Source organism: Dermacentor silvarum, chromosome 1, assembly GCF_013339745.2.
Source record: "Dermacentor silvarum isolate Dsil-2018 chromosome 1, BIME_Dsil_1.4, whole genome shotgun sequence".
Taxonomy (NCBI): Eukaryota; Metazoa; Arthropoda; class Arachnida; order Ixodida; family Ixodidae; genus Dermacentor; species Dermacentor silvarum.
The window spans coordinates 58307137-58325197 of NC_051154.1; the positions used below are offsets into that span (position 1 = coordinate 58307137).

At 52.7% G+C, this 18061-nt stretch overlaps 1 protein-coding gene across 1 annotated transcript in view; it reads left to right on the plus strand.

Annotated features, from left to right (window-relative positions):
- LOC119463931 (fibroblast growth factor 17-like) overlaps positions 1–18061 on the plus strand; it is a 97851-nt gene that overhangs the window by 965 nt on the left and 78825 nt on the right. The gene's annotated exons all lie outside the window — the stretch shown is intronic.

The window sequence follows — 18061 nt, forward strand, 5'->3', positions numbered from 1 at the left end:
TCCCGCGACCTCGTGCTCAGCGGCGCAGCACCGCGGCCGCTAAGCCACCGCATCTGGTGTATGTATGTCTGTGTGGTGTACAATGCATAAAAATAAACACACGCAGTCACACGCTTGCCTTTATTACATTTTAATGAATAGTTTGGCACTGGGCCTCTTCTCGGTTTATTTATTTTTCTTTTTTTTCTGTTATTTTTTCTTTTTTGCGCGCTTCTAGCGGTGCCCGGAATTACTGTTTTTGAAAGCTCATCGCTGCCTTTATATACATCCTTTCCTTCTCTAATGAATTGTAGCTAAAAGTTTTCTGCTTAAAATTTTAAGGTGAAAGCTTTTAGCTGCGATTGATTACAGAATGAAAGGATGTTCTCTTTAAAATTTTTGCAGAAGATAGCGCCAACCTTTCCTTTCATAAAGAACCAATTCTCCTCAAAATTTTATTTTCATACCTGTAGCGCCACGATCCAATAGCATTTCTGTAAAAATGCTCCTTCCTCAATTCTCACCCGGTTAAGTGTACTGGTACTAGTTTACTCTCACACTATTTCTTCACACACACACACACTATGAGGCACGTGCGTTATGTTCGCGCCAACCTTATTGGTTCGTGCTAATATTGACAAGAGCGACTGCTGTGCGCAAAGGCGCCTCTTCCCAGTGTGCGTGTGTGTGTTCAGGAACGTGCCTCTCCATATACGGAACATTGGAGCCCAATGCCGTACGCTGTCACGGCTCGTCGCACAAATCAAACTTGTCTCTCGCCTCGCATGCGTATACGCCGGCTGCGAGTGGCTTCCGTGCGACGGTCGGGCTTGCTGCCAGATTTCAATTGGAAGATTACGTGGAGGCCTCTTCCGCAGCTGCCGGCTCGAATGGGACGGCAGCCTGCAGCCGTTGCTCTCTTGTGTGGCGATGCATTCCTCGACGGCTGCGCGCTTGCGGCATTTTTTTTTCTTCCTTTCTCACGCGAAAAGACTGGTAACGAGGCAAGACGTCAAGCTAAGGAATGTGAAGTTTCCATCGAGAACGCTTTGGCAAGGCCGCGCGTGAAAGAGTGTTTCGCACCAGGGACCGCGCAGTGAGACTTAATTTCCGCATGGGCGACATACCGACATGCACTGTGCTTGTTAGCCGCGAAAAAGACACGCGCACTCTGCTCGAGCGGCAAGAGGCACGGTGAAGGCGTGGAGCTCTCCGGGGAGAGGGGGGCGCAAGGCGCGTGTCCAACGTGCAAACAGTGGGCACCATTGTTTTGCTGTTCCCCTGAGCGTTCGGAGAAAAAAACTCGTTGGGTCCAAGGAAAAGCCGCTTCCCTACAACGATGCTGCTTGAGGGGCAAAGCCACTTCGGCGTCTCGCACCTGTACGGACCCGCGCTTGGGAGCCGTCGGCGTTCTTGGGGCTATCCTCGGGAGCCCTCATGCTTTTTCCTCTTTCTGCGGCCGTTATTGTTGTTATCGTTGCGCAGTGTGACGGCGGGCGCAGTGGGCCGCAATTCGGCGTCTATTTACATCAGCGTGCAGGTATTTACGGTTTCCGGGCGCTATTCTCGCATTCCACGCTAATCTTGCGCGTGCGCGATAAGGCACTCGGGTGAAAGGGGGGGGGGGGGGGGGGGGGGGGGGGGGGGACGTGCCGGCGGCTCTCACGCTGGGCGTTCCAATCAACACGGTTTCGCAGAACACGCGGGAACAAATCACGACCGCTGGCAGTGCGGGCGAGAAATAACTGGGGCCGCGGCCCGCGCTGGTCGACTGTGCGGGCCGTGATGCCATCATTAGCTGCGACGAGAGTTGAGCATAAAAACGAGGTGCGGCGCCTGGCAGCCGCGGGATGCTGAGCCGAGAAGGCTCAGCGAGCTGAGTTATGGACGGGGCCAACACAGCAGCTGCTACAGCGGGCCGGGGGAAAAAATCCCGACGCATGTATTAGGATGGATGTGACATGCTTGCAGATTGTCTAGCGGGCTGCGCGGCCCAAATGCTGCTTGTCACGCCGGATCGGCCGCTTAAACTAATGGGCCGCCCTTCCTGAAACAAATGGGACGCGCTTTTCTTTTTATTTGTTTATTTTGCGTCTCTCCGGCCGCGCACCGTAAGGCCACGCGTGGAGCTCCCATTGATGCGCCCACCGGCGCGGGTCCCTCGTAAAACGTCGCGTCGGCCCGGGGCCCCCTTTGAAGGCATTTCTCCGGGCTTTCCTGCGGCGACCAGCAAGCAAGCGTGCTCACGTCTCCAAGTGCGTGCGCTCCTGACGGATACATTTCAATCACTGGTCCCCTGCTCTGGCACTGCGCTCATTGTGCCGACGTCGCGCCGATGCTGATAAGCATCGGGCCCGTTCCCAACACTATGTCACCCAGTTCGTCCTTATCGCGAGGGGCGCAAGGAGGCCCGCGCTGCAGCCCGTCTCGGCCTGGTACGCTTCTTCGCTCCTGCTGACAGGTTGGCCTTTAACGCGTTGCGGCCGTTTATCGCGCTGCGTATTCAAATAAAATCGCCTTTATTTCTTTCAGTACTGCTGAAATACATACTTGGACAGATAGTCAACAGGCTCGTGGCCGCTCCCACACGAACTGCATAGAGAGGTCAGGTTGAGGGAAGAAAGCTGAACCAAACGGAACAAGCAATGCGGAGAAGAGTGCGTATTCCCTGCTGGTATACAAACCTTGAAGTGGAGAGAGAAAACTGCACATAAACACTGCCACCAACTCGTGAAATTTCCTAAACACGTGTACGTTTCTTGATGGGCGGCGGTGGTTTCTTCTGTAGAGTCGTAAAACGTATTGCGCACTACAAGTCTAAATTTGCGTAGATGGGCAGACCGAGGTGCATCGATAACAGCGCATAGTGAGAGTCCGGACCTTTGAAGATAACTTCTACAGCACAAGGAAAACGAGAACCCGCCGTGGTGGCTCAGTCAGCTAAGGCGTTGCGCTGCTGAGCACGAGATCGCGGGATCGAATCCCGGCCGCGGCGGCCGCATTTCGATGGAGGCGAAATGCAAAAACGCCCGTGAGCTTGCGTTGTAGTGCACGCTAAAGAACCCCAGGTGGTCAAAATGAATCCGGAGCCCTCCACTACGGCGAGCCTCATAATCAGAACTGGTTTTGGCATATAAAGAAAAGAAAAGGAAAACGAGACTGGAACTGCTTGGATTACATTTTGTCTGAACGATTTCTTCAGGGGAAAAAAAGAAAGGGGAGGGGGGTATGAAAGAGCGCAAACATTTCAAGATAATGCGCGAAATGTTTTAGTCGACAGTGCTAGTTTTATTCTGCGCAGCCTGCGAAACATCAATGAGATTGAACTTTTAGGGTGCCGTTGATGGGTTATTGGTATTAATGCGAAAGCATTATATGGCTCATTACGCGCAAATCCGTCGTAGTCGGCGTGACCGAAATATGGTACCAAAAATGGCCGACAACACAAAGAGTAAAACACACACACACACGCACACACACACACACACACACACACACACACACACACGTCAAAAAATGCTCGTATTGACGTCAAATTTCTCAGGAAGGTTTCTGTAAGCAAAGTAAATTATTGGCTTTGAAAAGAAAATTTGGTACATTTCGGTTTGGGTGGTAATCGAACCCGGGCCTCAGGGGGACGAGGCGAGCGCGCTACCCCGATGCTATACGGTTCTGGCTGACTGAAGGTGTGCCTAGTGCGTGCGTCATTGCACACGTCACGTCGCAGCCGTATGGCTGATTAAAGTTGTGGCCTAGTGCGTGCGTCACTGGGCACGTGACGGCGCAGCCAGTGGGGAGGAGGTGGTGCTACGTCTTGAGTGTATAAAATGAGCGCGTTCGTGACGTTCCGAGGTGTACAAACGGTGTCGCATTCCCACACGAAAGCAGTCTTAAGTGTCTCTGCCGAATTTTATTTATTCCGTGCACAAGGAACAAAGCTGCAGGGATTATCGTAAAAAAAAAAAAATGTGCGTCACCGTACGACGTAACTTAACAGCTTGCGCAAGCCAGTCAATTAACAAGTAATGAAATCAAGGGTTTGAGGAAAACGCGTCTGTTCGGGGATGATCGTGGTAAAGGAAAGCAGACGCCGGCATTAGGGAGTTTTAGTATAGGGGAAAACAGCAAACGCAAGAATTTAGCGTTAGCGTTGCGTGCTGCAAACTGCGCATGCGCAGAACGTAAACGTAGCCAGAACTCTTGCGTACGTACGCTATTTCCGGAATATAGCGTTCAACGCTAGCGCACGCAAGGGATTCCGTACGTAGGGCAAGATGGCGGCGCCTGTTGAAGCGAGAGCCGTCCACTTCGGATCTATCGAGTCGTCGGCCTTGACTGTTCGGCTCATTCGTTCCCCACTAATGCTCGTGTTTGCTTTAGATTTGTGTGAGGATGCTTCGACAGCGGCGTACAGGTGACAAATGGGCGTTGTTTTCGACATACGTTCTCGATTATCGGCGGAGTACGCTTAACGAGAGGGTTTGCTCATGTTTGATGTATCCGCCTCGTGATGGCGCCCAAGTGTATTTGCGTTAGCGTTAGCATTTTGCTCCGTCCCGCTATTCTAAAACACTACCTTGTACCGCGCAGTGCAGCCTTTCTTTGCGTTAGCGTTGCGTCGCACGCTAACGCTAACGTAAGCGTTTTCCGCTATACCATAACTCCCTATTGTGCGGGCGCCGAAACGTCTCGTTTGTTTTCTTTTAAAGTTATTTTTTTTTTTTTGTTGTCAGTGTCCGCTTTTCGTTACCAGCACCAAGAAATAGACAAGCGAATTTTGGAGATTTAGCACGAGTAAACTGGGAAAATTTTACGTGAGGCTCATTTCAAAATCATTTGTACGCGCTGTACCGGTCAACAGTGAAGCAACTGCTCCGTTTGGACCTCGTCTACATGAAGATAGTTCCTGCACACTGATCTCTATGATATGTTTGCTATAGTAGGGATCAGTGAACCTGCGCCCCGACAAGTTGTGCCTGGCAGGAATTTCCTGCGCGTCATTGTGCAAAATAACGGCAGATGGCGATGACAAACTTCAGTCTCTACTATAAGTTCGCCGTCCACTTAATTTACATAACGGTTACTTGTTGCGCGATCACCGTGCGCTAAGGTTGCGGAGCCCGGCATGCACGGAAGCTGCGCGCCACAGGTCTTAGGGCACCTGGGCCGCGCTGCTTCTGGGGACCCCTTTTATTTTGTGCAGCGTTTAGCTGTTGACCAAGGGCGTCGCCTGAGCTCGGCGCCACGGCCTTGGGGCTCGCGCACATCGCCATGAGCCCTCCCCGTATGCAACCTCTGGGAAGCGCTCTCACGGGAGCTGCTGCCGGAGCACAGGTTTAGCTCGAAGGTTCCTTTAGCTTGGGCAAACAGCCGTGCGTGTCCCAGCGGTGCGGGAAACTCGGCTCGACCCCGGCGACCCTGTGGGAGACCCAGCGGTTCGCGCCCCACGGTTCCCCGGCCGTCGTCACTGGGTCACGCTTGGGTGCTGCATCCGCGTATACGGCCGTCGTATAGACCGGGGCTTCTCGTATGGCGTACGACTCGATTTTAATTTTTTTTTTTTTTTTTTTTTTTTTTTGTCTCGCCCGTCCGAAGAACAAACCGCTTTCTCAGCCGAACCAGCCGGCTGTGCGCAGTACATTTTTTAAAGCCTACGATGTCAGCCGAACGATGTGGCTGATCGCCTCTTTGTAGATAACGTTGGTTTTTGGTTGATGAGCGATGCCATCTTACTGCTGCACGCGTCAACGAGAAAGTTTTGAGCCGTCTCGATAGCTCCTCACGCGCCTGTACAACCGTTTCGCTGCTTGGAGGTTTTTCTCCAAACTATTATCGGCGCGGTGCCGATTTTACATAGTCACTGCAACATAATTCGGCCCGTCGAAAATCCACGCACTCCCGCTTTTATTTCGCGAATGAGGTTAATCGTATTCTCTATTTAAATGCTCGCTATGCGCCTTGTGGGTGAGCCTCTCGATTGTACAGTCTTGGTGTGCCAAATCAGCGATGCCATAAATTTTCGCGATCGGAGTCGAAAACGCATGCGGTTGGAAGCTCTTGTGCCTTTGACCCCAGACAGAAAATAACGTCATGCAGCGTCGGCATTGCGACAGGCGCCGCAATAAAGAAAAAGTATATATATATATATATATATATATATATATATATATATATATATATATATATATATATATATGCACTGAAAAACGCTTGACTGCATGCACCGGCAAGCAAATTGTTTAGCGCATACTCAACGGAAAACAGCGAAGCCGTGGTCACATGCCACAACACATCGGGAGATTTGTGGCACAGCAAGGCGCAGGTGGGGCAGGAAAACAGGGAGAGGTGTAGCCAGGGTGGAAGCAGTGTCGCACGATCGTGTCAGCGCGCATTCAATCCCTCTGCGCATCAATGGCCGTCAACTTTGCGAGCGTCCGACCCTCGAGCCAACTACGATTCCGCGGAAACCCGAACTTTTCAAGGCGTGAGCGCCAAAAAACAGCTAACATCAAATAAGACCGAGCGCCCCCCCCCCCCCCCCCCCCCCCCACGCCCTTGCGTATATGAGGAAGACGGCTGTTTAGGAGCAGTCGCACATACACCGTATATTTGATACACAACCTTTTCTCTCGCTCGCTGGCTTGGCGGGCGTTATGTAAATATCCGCTGTGAACGCCTTACAGCGTTATACGCGGTCGTAACTGCTGTCCGGAAGAGCCGTGGCCTCCGCTGAGGCCGGCGGGTTTTGTTCGGCCGACGCTGTAGGCCTCGCGCTGTTTGCACAATATTCAAAAAAAGAGCCCGGGCAAAGAAGAATGGAAAAGCCGTTGCGTGACAGGAGGCGCTTTCGCGCGAACGTGACGTGCGGCGCGCGCGAGACCACTTTCACCGCATTTCCTCGGCCGCAAGGGCAGCACCGATGCCACTAGCGGTTGACCCAGTTATGACAGCCCGCGCCGATGCCGTCTTTTGTTGCCGTCGCTGTTCTTGCTTGTCTTTGCCTTTTCGTCAAGTTTACGTAGCACCGTGGTGTCAGGCGCCGCCTTCGTGGCTAAAATTGTGCGCGACCGCTCTCGGAGACCCGCGTTAGCTCGTTTAAGAGAATTGGCCTGCAGGGCGGGTGCGGATTTGGGGTTTCACGCGCACGCCACGCCGCTTCCCTTCCGCAGAGGGTCCTTGGAAGTCGCGTCGCTGCTGCGATGTATGCTGAGAAATTCGTATTTCTGAACTCGGTAGCATGCAGTAAACAAAGACTGTAGAGCAGGCGAATCGGTACGACAGCTTTATGTCCTACCAATACGTCAAACCGCGAACTGACACGGTTCTCATGTGTGTGCACACGTGTTGCGTGTCTGTGTGACGTCGACGCCCATCTTTAGTTTTGGCATCGTTTCTCGCTTACTAAGCCTCCTACGTGCTAAGAGTGACTGGTTTCCTAGTGCAGAAGCGTAGTTTTACTATTGCAGCTTAATTAGCTTTTTTTAGTGTCCCTTAAATGTTGTCTTCATCATTTGAAATAAAAACGGAACTAAAAAATAGCCTAACTTCTTCTTCTTCTTCTTCTTTTTATTTTTTTGTTTTTTTTTTTTTGTTTTTTTTCCGGCCGTGGTAGCTCATATGGCGTTGCGCTGCGAAGTTCGAGGACGCGGGCTTGATCCCGGCCCCGGCGGCCGCATTTCGATGTAGGCGGAATGCAAAAACGTTCGTGTACCATTGTTTGGACGTTAAAGAACCCCCGGTGGCCAAAATTACTCCGGAGTCCTCCATTACGGCGTGCCTCATAATTAGATAATCGATTCGGCGCGTAAAACCCTAGCGTTTAGTTAGTTAATTTAACCGCTGTGCAATTTAACTCGAGCAGCGTGGGAATCGTGAAGTGCCGTCTTTCAAATGGACCGGGAGAGTCAGCTGAAAATAAATATTTTTCAGAATGGCAATTGCGCTCGAGACACCCTCGTTCAGATGGTGTGTGCTGTGGCGTTACTTCAGTGTATTTGCCTGGGAAAACGGGATACTCTTGAGCACACCCAAACGAGCGATGCAATGAACCAGTTTTCAACGAAATAAACAACGCGCATCTCGATCGGGAGAACAACAGGTACAGATGCAGTCGCCGGCGTGTTTGTCTCGCTGACGTATGTCCATGTGGAGCACAGCTTTAATTTCAACGCGATCTTTCGTGTATCGGCTACACAGCACGACTAAAAGCATTCAACGTGCTCAAGGAGCAAGCCTGAAAGTCTTGTCGACGATTTTGTACCGCGGACGTCATTTTACGGGAGATGTGACATTCTACGGCGAACGTGACCGAACGACTTCCCGCTGCTTCAGTAAGCCTGGGAGTCCCCCGCTGTGCGAAATGAGTCCGGAGGCCACGGCCCAGCCGGCTCTCCAGCTGTTCTAGGACGTAAACTACCACAATGTGGAAAAAGGAAGAAAGGAGTGTAGGCTCATACAGAGAAGACATTCAAGAGTACAGAAAGTGCATTCGAAGGAGAACAACCCTATATATAAGCCTTTGCTTTGTAAACAAACTAGTGCGTGCGTCGTAAGAACGAAGCTGTCAGGGCGTTTATGTAAGACCACGTGATAACCGTTGTTTTGAGTGCGACACACGGAATCACGAATACCCTATCTGTGTCTAACTATTTCGCCGTTGATAGACGCTCTGTCGCTCGTGTCACGACCAAACTCACTAGCACGAGCTAGGCAGCGCTATTATTCTACTACCGGTAGCCAACTCTGAACCTAATTTGTCCTCACGTCTCATCCCTTCACCCTCTGTCTTGATGCACGAACAAACAAATGCCTAGTATGTGGTTTTGAGAAAAGTGGCCCTCTTCGTTTTATTCAGACAAGCGGAAATGTTACATCTTTGCCTCCGCAGTCGCATTTCCTTTAAAGAGTTCCATTCTCTCTGTTACAGATCTGTCATCTATACAGATTATCGACTTCGCGCGCGCGTGTGTGTTTGTTTCGTTGAATCCTCTGGTGTCCTTTGTAGGAGACAACTGCTAATTGCTAGCAAGAGCCTCTTTCTCTCTTTGTAATGTCTGCATATGTTTGTATATGTTGTACGGACGGACAGAGCCCGTCCGTGTAAACAAGAACAAATTACTAATAATTTTCAGAGAGTTGGTACAATGCCACCTGTTTCGCTTGATGTAAGTGTTCGAAGTAGTCTATGATAGGCCGATGTCGAAACGTCGCTTTACCTTTGAAGACCTCCGATTGATGTTTCTATTTTCTATACCTGTAGAATAAGGAATGGAGAATAAGAGAGGCCTGAGTGCCAAAAAGCCGATCTTGTGAGCCATGATTTGTACTCTTGAAGTGGGGCGTGTATTTGCGCCCCCGGACGGTTCTCAATCAGAGAAAAAAGTGGGTGGTCAACATAAACAGATGTCGGAATGTATCCAAACTAAGTACGACAACATGTGGCTCCTGTGCTTGTGCTAAATATCCCAAACTTTTGACGTTTCTTTTTTATCTTGTAATAATATTTTTAAGCGTTACTGTTATATGAATAGGAGGAGCCGTCAACATCGTAATGTGACTGAATCTCTTTATTTTCATTTCAATTAAACATGCCGACGAGGACCAATTTTTATTCCTCTGAGAGCCGCCTTTCTGTTTCGTAGACACCATTTTGATGCCCGAAAAGATGCAAAAACAAAATCATTTCGATATATTGTTTGCACTGAGAATGAGCTGACTGCACAAATAGCTACCGAAGCAGCATCGCCGAACAGCATTGAATACGCCCACGTTCTCGCATCACCCTTTTGCGCCCAATTTTGAGCTCACGTTGTCCCATCGAAAGGTTCAACACCTTGCTGGCTCGGCGCCTGCCTGTAGGAATGATGAGCAGTTGCTCGTTTCGGCGGCCGTAGCCCCTGACCCCGGGTGGCGCCCGTGAGCCCAGCTGGCAGCCGCCGCTCACGTGCCGGCATGCGTTCGGGCACATTGACGCGCGCGCTCCGCCGGCCTTGGCGAGCCGCCGCCGCGCGCTCTGGAGTGTCCCGTTCTGCGAAAAGCGCCTGTAAACACTCCAGCCACGCTGGTGCAGCCCACTCTGCCACCGACCCTGTCCTCCCTCTCGCGAACACGGCCAGGGGCCGTGCTGCTGCAGTGTGCACCGCCGCGGCTCAGGGGCAGAGAAAAAAAAAAGTGCGTTTCTTCGACTATTTTAATATCTCCCGCTGTGCGCTACCTGGAAAGCCCTCCGCACCTCGGCAGCCAAGTGTGAACCAGGAAAGCCCGAGGCTGCCCTCCGAGCGACGGAGCTGAAAGGCGGGCTTCCTCCTGTAACGGAAGGCGGTGGAGGCGAGATGCCGCCGCTCTTTATCATTAAGCTATAGGCTCACGGTGGCAAGCAAGGTGTGGCCGCCCGAATTGGAAAAGTGCGCCGAATGTACGGGGGTAACATTTGCGCTCGCGTACAACGCCCCTTGGCAAACATTACGCTTTTTTACTACCATTCATCCGATAGAGAAGCTAGCGAAAGAGGCTCGTGTAACTACACGCTGCAAGAGTATAGCGCCAGTCCAATTATACACCGAGCAATTCTTTTACTGCTCCCTGTTTGTCCGTGTCCAATGGGAACGCCGGCGTGTTATTTTGGCGTGGTTTCCTGTTTGTCTTTTAACGACAGCGTAATCTTGGCGCGTTGTCGCAGCTGCCAGAAAACCCTCGCTGGCGAGCTGCACCAGGCTGGCTTGTCCACGCGCGGGAAGCCTTGTTGCTTGCTGTTCATTCATGACAGTTATCGGCACACACGTACATCTGATTGAGCTCAAGGTGGAGCGGAAATCCTTTTGTTGTTCTATCTCTTCATTCTCTGTACGTTACGACCTTCGAATCCTTTTCTGATACGCCGATGATTTCTAATCATTGTGCGCGCACTTTCGACAGAACGCATACCATTGACGATGACCGCTGCAACTACGCACCTTTCAGATAAGCCCGTCAGAGACAAACTGTTCCCCCTTGCGCGGCGTCCACCGTGTATGGCCAGCGATAGCGTACAGGCATCGCAGATAACCCGCGGTCATGGCTCCGGATGCGCCCGTCACTTTGGGACGGCTCGCAGTCCTCCACAGCGGCAAGTCGTCCGAGGTCTCACCTCATCTGCTGACATGCGAGCACTCGGCGTTTGGTGCTGGCATATTTTGCCATATATTCGAAAGCTACATTTCTTACGCGATGCAGAAAGCCATTATGCAGATATGTTCCAGTTCCATACACGAGTCCATTATTGGGCAATAGCAATATGTGGTGCCTTCAAAACATCTGCTGTTCTCCTTTCTATATTCCTTTCATTTGCCGCAGAAGCGTTTTGTGGCTACTTCTCCGAACACTGCCCACGAAACGTCTGTAAGGGAACTGACGTCACCACTGGCACACATTTCAACGGGCCTGTTCACGGCATGATAATTCAAGCTTACATGCGGTGTACTTAGAGGCGTCGCGAATGGCCGTGCGCCGCTTCTGTGTTTACTTTCTTTGGTTCAAAAGCCAAATAGTCGTGTCTTTCTCTTTCCCTTTCATTTATTTATTCTATTTGCACCAGTCGTGGCAGCATCGCCCCTCTCCCAGTGGAGTGTGTGCACACGCCATTCACAAACAAGCGCCGCCCCCGGAGGTAGTGGGCGCATGCGTCGTCCGTCTTCTGGCGTGTTGTTGTCATTCACAGTTGCGGTTCGAGCGCCTATCTACGTTGCGCGTGCCTGCCGCTTTCCTCCTGGCAAAGCCGCATGTGCGGGACGCAGCATTATGTGCAACGGGTTGGCCGTCACGATAAGGGTCCGGACCGGTGTGCGGCCTCGGTACGAAGCGACGGGGGTCTGGCCACTGTCTGGCCAGGTCGCGCCGGCCGCCGCAGCTTGCCAGCCCATCTGGGCCGGTTGCTGCGCCCCTTTTAGCCGCCGGAGGTGGGAACAAGCGGCGCGGCGAGAGATCCGCTTTCGCCGCCGTAACGAGATCTCCCGAGCCTCTCCCGACGAACCTTTGGTGCCGAGGGCGAACGCGAATAAGACAAAAAGTGCGGACTGGTGGATGCTTGGCCGCTTGATGAGGCGCCGTGCCGATTGCGCCACAGAAAGCTGGAGGGGGGGGAGGCGTGTAACGCGTGCTCTCCGGGGCCCGAATGGAATGTAGCGGAAGAAGGAGGCCGCCGTGTTCCTCTACGTTGGCGTCCCGTGATGGGGCTTCTCTTTTCCCAGCCACCGACGCATGCGTCCAGCTAGCGCCGCCGCGCCAAAAGGGCAACGCTCCTCGCAAGCAACTGCCGCGGCTCGCGTTCCCTGCGTCGGCGCACGGCGTCGTCACACTCGCCGCTGGTTTCGCGTTGGAAAACCCCCCTGGCTGCGCTGCCGCTAGCGTCGCCGTCGACATGTCACCATCCGCGCGTGCGCTCACAGACTCGTCGTGATATTCGAGATGATCACCGCCGTGCCTACTCTCGTCTCACGGCGGCTAAAACAAAGGCTGCTTGCTCCTTCTGCTTGTTATGCCGATGCGTTGCTTCGGTGTGCGGTCGCTTCGTTGGGTCATCATCCTGCGTCTAGATTTATTTGATGAACGTCTTTTATGAACTCCGGTGCCTATGTTGAACTCTTATGCGGCAACCAAATGCAGAAACACTTCGAGCTTATTCTGATTAAATTTTTTTTCTGATCATCAGTCAGCTGATTCAATAACGAATTTCGCTTGCGTCATTTACGTGGGTTGTCATGTCTTCGCGTTCTTGTTTGCATTGCGTTGCGTTAAATTTCGTAGCGTCATTGTGTATTTATTTCGAATTCCTTGCTTGTGATTTCTTGTTTTTTCTCTCTCTTTGTCAAAGATGTCGTTTCGAAAATAACTTAAATTCATCACCGTTATATCTCTATGCATTCTTTTTTTTTTTCCTTCGCTCTCGTCAGTCCGCCTTCTTTGATTTAGCCTCCGCGAGAAAGGCCAAGCAGCAGACGTGACAACCCGCCGCCAGCCACGGATACGCACTCCCTTGTCGGCGCGCTGGCGTCTGGGGGAAACGGGAGCGCCGTTACTTTTTCGCTGATGGCAATCTCGGATGAAGCCCTAGCGAATCGCGGTCGTGTCGATGTTTATGGCTGCTCGTCGTTTCCCGTTCGAATCCCTTTTACGGGCACGTGGCAGGTACTTTTCAATCCGGAGGGACGGCTGGTGCGCCCGAGCACCGATGACTGTAATTAGGCGCAACCGGCGTGGCGCACAAAGGCGCGTGGCGCGCCGACCACGTGTTGCGGGAAAGGAAAAAAAGGGCGCGCTCGCGGCACGAGCGGGGGATGGACGCCGGCGCGCGCGCGGGAAGGCGTGGCCGCCGGCCGAGGGCGCCTCGCTCAGACGCGCGCCTGCCGGCGAGTAATGGGTGCCCAATGCGACGTCACGTCTTGGGGGACGCCTACAGGCGCATGATTCAAAGAGAGCCATCCAGGAATTCCCGTTCTCGTTCATTTATTTGCTGTTACGCCTACTTCCCCCGGCGCCCGGGCTGCGCGCTTTGTTTTTCAGGCTCGCAGCTAAGTTCACGCTAAAGTAGAATATTGTGTTTCTTTTTCCTTCTTTTTTTTTTTTTCTCCGAGCTTTTCTGGAGTCTCGGCCTCCCTGAAATGTTCGTTGCACGCCGGCCATGCTGTGCTTGCACACCGGCTGTTTATTAGAGGGCCGGGAAAAACGCTGTCGGGCGTGAACCTCTTCGGTGTGTTTCAGCGTCGGTGGTGGAGTACTTTGCAGCTCCCGTGTGTCTAGCCGCGCTGAGCACGCGGCTCGCCCATTCAATGTCTTCTCCCAATTTCCGCCCCAAGGAAATACCTATATGCTCCACCGGAGGTGGCTTGCGCGTCGCCAGCCTCTCCTCTCCGCTTTTGCTGATCTCCTCGCTTTCCATTAGGCAGGTTGAATTGCCTTCGTTGAAGGCGGCGTTCACCTACGAGAAACCCGCACACGGCGGCGTGTCCTCCCGACGGGCGGCAGACGTCGTGTGCCACGCGGGTAGGCTCTCTCCCCTGGACCCGCACAAGCCGTGTTCGAGGGGAGGGTCACTGCTCTCTGGCGTACACCTTGCGCCTCTCTGGGTTCCCTGAAGCGTGCATGCGAAGAGTCGTTAATAAGGCACAAGCCAGAGCCCTAATCCCGACTCAAATGGCCGCCTCCCCTCTCAACTGCGGGGGACGAGGGGGGGGGGGGGGGTTGAGGGACAAGGTGAACCCCTCCGCGATCCGCTTATTCACCGCGAGCGGGGGCCCTTTATGGCCCTAAATGCACTTCCGAGCGCCTTTGAGCCCATGGTCTGGGCCGGCGAAGAAATAGAATCATTAGTGGACATGTCTCCCGCTGCGCCTGCTCCCCGCACGGCCGTCCTTTTTCTCCTCCCGCGGTGAGGTGGTCCCCCGGGCCGGTCCGACAAAAACCCACTCTACACGCCGGAGGCTGCTACAAAGTGCGCCCGTCTTGCGGTGATCCTTTAATTTTGTTCGGCCTGACCGCTTGCCTTTCGCCCCGCCATGAAAGAGTTCTCCCGACCAGGGGACCTTGTCTGGTAGCGGGGAACATGCGCGCGGGGAATTTCCCATGGCGCATGCCTTCGCTCCAATCCGCGCTTTCCCAGGCATGGCCTCCTCCCCGTCGGAGGAAGGTGACAATGGCCCCGCCGTCACGTTGCTCGTCCGTGGGCTAAGACGTGTGCCTCCCCGTTGTGCAAGCTGCGCCGCCGTCTCAAGTGAGCCGCTGTTATTTCCGCCTCTGTATACACACGTACGCCTTCCGATGACTCTTGCAATGCACGGAAGGGACGTTCAGGCGAAGGCGTTGGCCGGATTGGCGAAAATAATTCGGTATATTTAGGAAAGAATGAAAGAAAGCGAACAAAAAATAAAATAAAATGAGACGGGGGCGGGGTAGGGCGGAGTCTGATTCGGTTTTTTTAATTTTTCTCTACTCTTTTATATATGCTTTTTCTTTTCTCTCGTTACCCGGAGCCTTGAGACGTTTGACTACACTGGAAGTCATGGCTGCGCAACTTGATGGTTGCGTAGCTATCATGAAAGGTGTTTATGTGCACGTAATGAGAAGGAGACGAGAAAAGTGCATAACTTTGCTTTCAGCAATGTCGGCAATCATGCGGAAAGCAAACGAAGGTAAAAAATAAAAAAATGAAAAGGTCAACACACAGCAAACTTGTTTCTGTTTTAGCATTTATCTAATTGTTTTTTTACCCGCGCCGTTGGTTCCGGTTCTGTAACTTCTCGCATACGCGAAAATGGGAATCCACTTAGGAAGGCATGCACTCGGCTTCATTTTAAACGCATGTGCCTATAGCGAGCCGATCGTGCCATGCACAATGCATGCATTAAGTACTTTTCTTTCCATTGATAAGAGTCGTCAACACGCGTAATTTATTATTTCCTGTTTCGTTAAAGGCTGCAGTAACGACACTCCGCACATCTGGGCAGCGTCGTGATTTATAGCTACAGTGCACGTACGTGCTGGCGATGGCCAACGAACAATTTGGCGGAAACCCTCGCTATTACACGATTTATTAGTCTGGATTCTCAGTGCTTGCGGTGTTATCCCGACGACCGAACAGGAGCTACAAGAGGCGCCAGCGTGGCCCTATACTACGCCATGTGCAAGGTGCATGTCGAAGTGGTCGCCAGCAGCGCGTTTGTTCTGCTCGCAGACAGCAAACACCGATCCCCAGAAGGCCCCACGAGTCGTTGCCGCGGTCCGTAACAACGGATTACTCGCCGGAGGGGGGAGAACCTTGGAGACACGGCGAAGGGGTGCGCACGGCAGCCGCGGACGCCACTGCGACGTTAGGGGAGAGTTGTTGCGCGAGACGGACGCGATTGTAGAGTCAACAGAGGCGCGCTATTGTTTGCTCGTGTGCATTTCTCGACAAGGCCGTTGTCTTGTTCGTTCGCGCGCGCGCCGGTTCCATGTGGCGCTCAAGCCGTGTCATTGGGGAGCCCAAAGCCTGCGGCCGCCGCCGGGAACATCGCGCGTCCGAGCGGTAGGCCCACGCAGCGTCGGCTGGTAGTTCTCGCTGTTCGACAGACACGCCGGCGACGTATGCCGGGGCCTCGGAGTAGAGCCGGCCTCGTTTCGCGGTCGGCCGGCAAGAGTCTCCCGAAAGGTACCTAAGGTAACCTCCGGAGGCAGTTCCCGCGGCGGCCGCCGCTCAAACAAACGCCGGCAAGCGAAGCGTTTGCCCATGGCTGCTGGCACACGGGGACGTGGCGGCTCGGGCGGGTGGGCCCTCGACCTGCTCCTGGAATGCTTCCGCAGAAAAGGGCGCGATCTCCTCCCCCGCGGGCCCCCGGGCGCGCGAACGCCTCCCCCTTCTCGTATGTGTGTGTGTCGCCGCCTTTCTTTGCGCCCGGCCGCCGCGCTGCTCGTCTACTACCTGGCCTCCGGCGGTGTCCATTCATTACGGCCGCGGTCCTGCCGCCGCAGCTGCCACCTCCCTGGCGTCGCGCCGTGTTCCTGGAAAGTCGTGGAGTCATGCACGCGCTCGCCGTCACCACTTGTCGACAGTGTGCTTCAGCGCCGTCAGGCCTGCCGCCTTGTTAGCCGGTCGAACACAAAACAAAAGAAACCAAAAAAATCTCGACAGGCACTCGAACTTCGCTGGAGAAGCTACAGCTGGCAAATCTACTGCTGCGAGTTTGGCTCCTGTGTTCGTGTGCGCCCGCGGCTGTTTTTCGCTCGTGCGTGTTACCGAGTGGTTGTTCCATTGCATATACGTGGCAACGCCTCCCGCATTTAACCGTTCAATAGTTATTTCTTTGGCTTGTTTTTCATTTATATGTTCGGCGTGCATATCAGGCCCTTTTTTTTTTTTTCAGCTCCTTACCTTGAAGTCATCGGTGAACTATGAGCCAATTGTACGTTTGTAGCTCATGACGAGCTCGTAACAAATCGGCTTTTAAAACAGAACAAAATTCCTTATTTAAAGCACGCTGGCACAAAAAATTTACTGATTTTCAGCGCGAAATCTAAAGTATAACGCGTCAGGGCCGCCATCTTTTAGCGATATGCCTTCCGCTTGATTCTTTGCCGCTTTTTATCACCCTCCGTTCGCTGCCGGTTGATCGCGTTGATAACGCGGGCGGGCGGAGCGTCGCTCGCGGAAGGGAACAGCATCTGAAAAAGCATCGCTACACAATCGCGGCCCACTATTGCCGTCTAACCACGCCTTAATATTACGTCACGTGATGACAAGACGGGGCACGTGACGCCCGCAGTGTGCTGGCCGGAGAACCAAGCTTATACTCGTATATACGCAAGGCGACCTTCGCTGGCGGCCCGCGCTTGATTTGTGCTTGTCACACGAAAAAAAAGGAAGCGAATAGCCGTTGGAGCTGGTCGACAGCGGATTCACATGGCTGTGCATCATTGAGGGCCAGCTTATATATATATATATAATGTGTGTGTGTGTGTGTGTGTGTGTGTGTGTGTGTGTGTGTGTGTGTGTGTGTGTGTGTGTGTGTGTGTGTGTCCAACGTCATCTATAGTCGCCGGAAGGTTTCCTTGCTTACGCGTCGTGGCGCGGATTTTGCCATGCGACGATGTAATTTTAAGGCGTGGTGACACGCTTCTGACGCGCTCGATTTCGCGCTGAAAATGAGTAGGAACTTTTCGTGCCAGCATCCTTTAAACAGGATTTTTTTTCATTCGTTTTGAAAGTCGATTTGTCATGAGCCCGCCATCAGCTGCAGACGTCCAATTCGCATTGGAGGCCTAAAGTTTACGTTTCAAAAGTTAATGAGCAAATCTCAATTAATTAGGCTGCTAATCGATACGACAGGGAGTTTTATTTGGCCTGGCCTTGTTGTGAATCTTGTCCTGCAAAAAGTATTGCGTCTCGAATTCTTTATTTTTAGAAAATTAGAGACACCCTGTACGAGATATATGATGTGAAAATGTTATATTGGCATAGAGTGGGCAAGCGATAATGGCTTGTACCCACTGTCATCTCGTTCTTTTCGTCATGAAAGCGTCCAGGAAAAGGTATCGGTTGTGCGAAATTCCACTATTATTCCATTATCAATTTGTA